Source organism: Harpia harpyja, chromosome 3 (genome assembly GCF_026419915.1).
Source record: "Harpia harpyja isolate bHarHar1 chromosome 3, bHarHar1 primary haplotype, whole genome shotgun sequence".
NCBI classification, from domain to species: Eukaryota; Metazoa; Chordata; class Aves; order Accipitriformes; family Accipitridae; genus Harpia; species Harpia harpyja.
Window position 1 is genome coordinate 38,472,224 of NC_068942.1, and position 7,368 is coordinate 38,479,591.

A 7,368-nucleotide genomic window follows, 5' to 3' on the forward strand; every position below is an offset into this window, starting at 1 on the left:
TCAGGAAATAATCTCAGGAGAATAGCTCAGCATATCATGCAAAGGAGGAGTAAAATGGCAAAAGCTCTTTCTGGTAAACTTCTATTTACTGGCATGCTATTGAGCAATAGTTTTGGTAACATGGTATATATTCATACTTACATACATACACAGTTTCTCACATGTATGCACAAAAACATAAAGAAGTCCCTTAGAATTCGGATGTGATTTGCAGGTGCTGTTCAGAAAGGGATAAATATTGTGGGGTGCTCAGTTTGTGAGGTTATCGCTGTTCTTCACAGCACCCTCAACAGCAACTTAGAGCCAAATCTATTTAAAAACAGTAAAGGCAGAGAAGTGAAGTTGCCTTTGGTTGTGCTTTTTTTCTCTTTCCCGTTGTAGCTTCCTCTTTCTCTTCACCAGCTCAGCACTGCTGGCAGCTTTTTATAAACCACGATTCCTACTGCTGTCAGCTTGTTTGAAACTACATGGTGAGTTCAGTCCAGCAGCTACTGCTGTGGGTTTGTGTTTCATTGCAGACCGGATTTGCTTTAAATTCTGTACCCAGCACCATAATTTTCATTCCAAACACTCAAAGACCTCTGCATATTCAAAAATATTCAGTACAAAGCAGAATTTTACACTAAATGTATGCAGTTATGTAGCATAAACTAAAAGTGGAAATGCATTCCCATAAATAAGTAGTAAAGAACTTCTGCACAATGCATAGGGGAGTGATAGCCTCTGGAAGGTTAGACCATGGCAGGGCGGTCGGTAATGCTGGGTTATTCTAGGTTACCAGTAATCTGCACTGAGCATGCAAAGTGATATCATGACCAGAACAACAGCTGTGAAGCAAAAGGCAATATTGAGATCTTCGTTTGTAGAGGAATCTTCTACAATACCTCAGATATCTTTAACACCAGAGTCAGGGTGGATGGGTGAGTAGAGTGCTGTCCAGAAAGATTATGATTACATGAATGATTATGAATAAAACAGTGAAAAAGCTTCATCTAGCCATAGCATCAAGGAGAGATTACTAGGAAAGCAGGTAGAACAACGAGGAGGAGCAGGAGTGGGACTGAGGAAACACCGTGGGTTGGGATAGTGAGATAAACAGCGCCAGCACTCCTGAAGTCTTCGTCCTCTGCCTGGTGCTCCAAAGGCAAACTTTGCCATTGGTTTGGTGGAGAAACTAACTTGGGACAAACACATTATAGTTCTTCTCACCACAGCAGAAATCCTACAGCCAGTCAGGGACTGGGGGATGATGGCAAGATCTTGGCTGGAGGCAAACAGTACTCAGAAGAAAAGCTAGACAAAGAAAATAAAATTGGAGGTTCCTCTAGGTCACAGAGTTCAAAAACTTTTTTACATGCAGATCTCTAAAATGCTTCCATGTGGGTGCAAACATACATGCAATTTACATGGTCAGTTTAAGCCCACTGATAACAGGGTTACTTTTTGTTATTTTTCTCAGATCCCTCAGAAATATTCCATGGAGTTGCAGAGGCCTACAAACCATGAGTTGAAAAGTCACTAAATCATGACTGGAAAATATAGGTCTAAACATGGTACTTGTACTAGTTAAACTAAATTTAATTTCTGTATTGCTGAATTAAATGAAAACAACAACAATAGTAATAGCATGCTGCAACTGTGAACTATGTTAAATTTAGTCACTGTTTAAAACACACAATCCAGTACTTCAATTAAATTTTAAATGAACAGTTAAGGCTTTGTCTGTAGGTGAGGTCTGGGACTGAAGAGACAAAAAACTTGAGTAAGCCCAGGGGCACAGGAGTGGGAATAAGGTGACTGCAGAAGAGTTGAAGCTCCGTTTATCAGCAGAGCACATTTTATCAGCAGCTTTACCTACATTTGCCCATGCTGTACGTAACTGCATGTAGTATTCCTAATACAACTGTAACTATCTCAGCCCATTGTGTTATCAGTCACAACGGGTCACAATGGCTACTAACAAGACCCCCCTCAACAGATACAAGCCGTTGGGAAAGACTGTCCCCTTCTCAGCTGGCAGGAATCCTGCAATCTGGGGACAGAGTCAGCTGAGTTATAAATACTCAGCCGTGGCTCTGTTTTGGTGTCTACTCCTCTGTCTCCTACCATCTCCTACTCAGAAAAGAACCATTTCCCTTTTCTTAATGACCACTGAAATCATTTAGGGAATTTCCAGCACACGGTGTACAGATTCTGATTCACTTTAACCCCAGAAAGTGTTTAACTCCTTCTGGGAATTATTGTGAATTGATCCAGTCCTACAAACTAAGATACCCCAAGTTCCTCTTTCCCTTTTTCCCTTGCAGCCATATACAAGCACTTAGCATCCAAAGCATTCTGCTCCTCTACACCCCTCTGTCACTGCAGTGAAATCTTCTTAGTCACAAGACCTTAGGCTCTCCACGCTGTTAATTGCATCAGATTTGTGGAGGTCTCTTCTCCTAAAATGGGAAGATAATTTCATTTTTCTCATTTTCTGAGATATAAATACACCTCTTAGCTTATTCTTCTGTAACATTTTTTACAATGTTTCACTGCTACCACTAATATAACATGGTCAGAACAAAACCTCTCTGTTTTCCTTCCCTTCTACCTCCTTCTTTTAAGCAAAGCTATTCTTCTTACTCTCGCTGTCACTTGGGTATTGTCTCTGACACTATGCCGATCTACACAAGCAGGCTTTATCAAGGATGTGCAGCTTCCTCCTGCAAGACACCTGTAAGATCAAATTTTTTCACTTTCCTTTCATTGCCTAAACTCTCACCCACCAACGGCCTGAACTGTGGCAGTCTCCTTCTCTCTGGCCTTCCTGGCTTCAGACTCTCTTTTTGCTTTCTCTCCTTTCGCTGGTGTAAGGGGGGATCAAAATACTCTTCAAATACTCTCTTTTGTATTTCTCCACTATATTCCTCTCAATTACCACATCAAAAAAAATTTTTGAAGTCCTTTTAATACCCGTCACACAACTAGTCCTCCTTAGTCTTTGTTTGTTTAATGTATAATATAATACAATAATGTAGTTGTTTAATGTTTGATGTAATACTTCTGGCACAACAAGAAGAAGAGTTAAATACAGTTCAGTACAGTCAAATACTGGACTGTAGGTACAGAAAATTGCTTGTATTAAAAAAAAGATTGCAAAATTAGGAGACCAATAACCACAGTTTTGGGAACAACAGGAGGGAGGAAATAAAGTATCAACCCATATATTGTTAGCAGAACAACTTCACAAAACATAGTACCAAAATACGGAGCAAAACAACTGCAACAAAACAAAAAAAGTATCAACTCCTTCAATGGGCCTGCAGTCTTTACATGGCTGATGTAGCATTTGTCAAAGCAGTAAGCAAACTGTGCTTCTAAAAAACTGAACAGCTTAAGATGGAGCTACTTATCTCTAGACTGCTAACTTTTTCTACCAGAAGATTAGTGAAAGATGTCAGCTTTTTACCAAACCCTGCAGATTTCAAGGCACCCGAAAATACCCACAGCAAGAAAGCAAAAATGAAGACTAAAGAATCTAACTGCATGTGACATATAATAAAGATGGTCTAACATTACAAAAGAATGAAATGTAATTAATTCAAACACAATTTTTCTTATCAGTAACTACTTCCATAGAAAAAAATTTTCTATAGATAATATACTAAAGAGTGTGTCATACACAAGTCATACACACCTGTCCACGTCATACACATAAAGCTGTGACATAAGGCTTGCATGCATGCTTTACCTCTTATACAGCCAAATGTCTACTGTGAGGATGTATAAAAAGCACTCGCTTCTAGTACTTCAGTTCCTCTGTTTAGGCAAAATTCCAGACACAAAGTCCTTGTGAAAGTGGTGGCAGAGAACAGGAAGTGCAGTTGTAAACCTACCTAAAGACACATTTATTTGTGAACAGTGTTTCTCTCTAGAATTCTGAGATATTACTAAGAGATATAATCCTAATAAGATGCAAGTCTGGAAAGTATTATTTACATTAGGAGAGCAAGACTTCTTCCCAGATACAGCTGCACTCTCAAGAAAGAACTGCTGCCTAAATATCCAAATCAAACTCCATACAGCAGAACTATTTCTGACACAGCTTGGCAGAGGTCACGATGGACCCAGGGAAAGAATTCTCTCTAATGGTGGGTGTAGATCAGCGATTTAGTTCAGATCATAAGTGCACTTCTAAAATTAATCTTCTGATCCTTTCCGCTTACTGTACTTTAATTTGCACCACATAGCAGTATTAGAGCGCATAAACTGGATTCTTTTCAGATTAAACTGAAGATGTTGTTCAGGACTCCAGCTGCAAATGGGAATTCAGTCCATGGCATCAGACTAGAGCCAGTCTGAAGTGACACCCCTCAAAGGAAATACAGGGTGGTTGTTGAGCCTTCAGCAACGACAATTTTTTTCTCTACAGATATGCTCTTATTGAGCCATATGTCAGATGCACCTCATCCTTATAGTTTAATTTTGACTATTAAAGTATCTGCTTTTGGCAGGGGGAAACCTCAATTGGACTGGAGGATCAAGGCACAACTCTATGAAGGGTCGTTAGACAATACTGTTTGCATCTTACTGGTGCTACTGACTGTATGTAGTATGTAGACTGGATGTAGACTTCAAGAGTAGATGGTATTAAAGCATTCTGCCATGTTAATTGCTTGAAATGATACAAAAGTTTTGAGAGATTGGATGACTATAAATGCAGGAATGTGTAAAATTGAAAATCTGTTGCTTGCAGAATGCAGATCATAAAAAACTGACATGAAATCTTGCAGCTATTTGAACACGCCTTAAAGCCAAAACAAGTTTTTCCAAATACAGTAAATAATAAAATGTAGCTGAGATGCAAACAGATCTTGAAGCCATATAAATTGCCAAAGGAAGATCTTCTTCTTTGCTGAAATCTGCTTTATGGACAGTTTAAAAGTTACTAATAAAGTAAGAAATTAAATGCTTTTCATTTCTGTAAGTGATTGAATATCATAATGGTTCTTAAAAAATCCATGAGGCTTTCTGGATTAGTACTGACTCAAATTACTCCTCTTCCTCCCAGTGAAAGTCATTGTCTTCATTCTGATATGGATTTAGTCTAGTCTATGCTTGAAAATCTTTGCCAATATAGTGAAGTTAGTTAAGACTGTGATATTTTAATGACATTTGTATGATATTTCCCACTGCCAAAAGTCCTTGTACACGTGCCATTACATAAAACTCAGGAACTCATGAAAGCTGGAGCGTCAAAAGCAGGTTTTTGCCGCTAGGAACTGCATCAACTCTAGGAGGGGATGCCCACATAGTAAGGAAAAGTCTTTGTTCAAATGTAGCCATGGTAATAAACCTGTGGGTATCACAAGGGAACATCAGTGAGTGATAACGTTTCACAGTGGAAAGGGGAGCACATATTTCAGTGGAGTCTACATTCAGACTGTTAAGGATCCTAAGGTGAAGCTCCACATGAGAAAAGGTGGTAACAAATTCTTCTCAGCCAGTAACTTGCAGCAGCCATTTTCTGGCTTCTACTCTCTCATTATGGAAAAATGCAACAAAGATATTTCAACTCATACCTTCAACTCAGTAGCAGTATATGTAACAAAGAGTTAAATGCAGAGGATTGTGCTCTAGAGCTCCAGACCCGACAGGTTCCACAGTCAGAGACCCATAGGGTCTCTTAAGAGAAGAGGGCAGACTCCCCCATGTTGTCTGAATGGACATTCAATGTTAAAGGACGGTATACAAGACTCACAAGCCATATTACCTCTAGATAAAACAAGTTCAATGGAAAACATAGCTCTGGGAAGAATATGGAACATACAAGGGAATCCCTTGCTTAGAGGTCTTGTTTCACTGTTACAAGAAAACTCAGTAGCAGAATCTATGTAAACACCTATTTCTGAATAAAAGACTTCAGGATGAGTGATGTTGTATGCGGTTTTAGTAGGGAGAAAAATTACCTTTCAAGCACCAAACAAGGTTTGAGGTAACGGGACCTCTCTGTGATGTGGCTGCGAGTTGAAACCCTTTTGCTTTGGTAGCTTGTGGTTAGAAATAGCTTGAAGAATAAAGGGGTAGAAGTAGGGGAAGAACTCTTTCAAAAAACTACACACAGTGAGGTGATGCTTAGAGGGAAAATCTCTCAGATTAATATGAATGTTAAATGTTTTCAGAAATAATCTTTCAGAAACTTAATCTTTCAACTTAACAGATTTTTCTCTAGTTCTCCGAATTCCCATCATGGAGAAGGATCCCTAGCCTACTTCAAAAGCCTTTTTGAAGGTCAGATTACACTCTGTGAGTACCAGTTCACGTCATATGCCTCTGGAAATCAGTTCTCTGCTATACAACTGTTTGGTAACTTCATTTGTTTTCTGCATGTAAGTCATGTAATAAGGTACTGCAAGGATCTGGGCCAAAAGTATCATCTCTAGTAGGCCTTCCTTTATGAGTGAGAAGATTCTGTGATTACATACATAGGATAAAACACCAGTTATATGCAACACTGAGAAAGTAATCTATGTTGAATTTTAGCAAGATTGTTACTAGTGATGTTCCTATACAAATATGATAGTGTAAACAAGCATTTTATTTTGCTTTCAGCATTTCTATTTATGGAGATACTCTCCTTCCTAGGAAGCTTACTCAACTTCTGGACTTCCTGCTGGTCCTCAAACTTTATGGCATATTATTTGGTTCTAATTCATCATACAGAGAATCAATTTCATTATTTATATTGATAACCTTGGTGTGCTTATGATTACTCATATGTAAAACATGGTTGTTAATGCTGGTAATCTAGCATTCCCTGAGTGCAGTAAGGCTGGTGCAAAATATCTATCCTTATTGGTAATTTCCTGTGCTAAGACACAGCACAGAAATATCCTCCAGCATATGAAATATAGTTGCATTCCACTTTAACAGAAGCCTCTCTGTGTAAAACACTACAATTTTAAACCTTCCCATAGCCGCTTAAGCTATCTTTCAGTTTATGATGAATCAGATAGCATATCTTCTTTGTTCTGAATAGCCTTTTTAATAGACACACAATTTCCACAATTACCGTTATCACCTATTATCCAATTACCCACTTTAAGATTTGTGTATGCTATTGTTCGCTCCCTTCTCCTCTGTTTGTGCTGAATTTTATCATCAGGGCTGCGCTTTGCTTCTCTCCTTTTCCCCCAGGTTGTTCTGATCACTTCCAGGCTGGTATCCAAGGGGAGACTTGAGAACCATCTCAGGGACAGAAGTGGACTGTTTAGCAGCTTGCTTATTTCTAGGTTAAAGTCAAGATTTCATGGTACTAATAAAATAAGAATGAAATGCTTATGTATTAACTGATGCTGGTGAAATTCAGTTTGGGGCTTCAAGAGT